The sequence below is a fragment of the Globicephala melas genome, chromosome 3 (assembly GCF_963455315.2).
Source record: "Globicephala melas chromosome 3, mGloMel1.2, whole genome shotgun sequence".
NCBI lineage: Eukaryota > Metazoa > Chordata > Mammalia > Artiodactyla > Delphinidae > Globicephala > Globicephala melas.
Window position 1 is genome coordinate 159,297,970 of NC_083316.1, and position 208 is coordinate 159,298,177.

The following is a 208-nucleotide window of genomic DNA, read 5'->3' on the forward strand; positions in this document are numbered from 1 at the left end:
TTCCTGCTCCAGGAAGTTTCCTTCACATCGCCAGAGAGGAGAGGAAGAAAAGACGGATGGGTGGGAGAAATCTAATCTCCTTAATAATCCTTAGCCCTGCCCCTCCACCCCCAACCTAGCCCGTGCGGGGCGATACTGGGGGAGAAAAAGCCAGACGTGAACACCCCCAGCCCCATGGACCCCTCCAGTCCCGTGGGCTGGTGGAAGA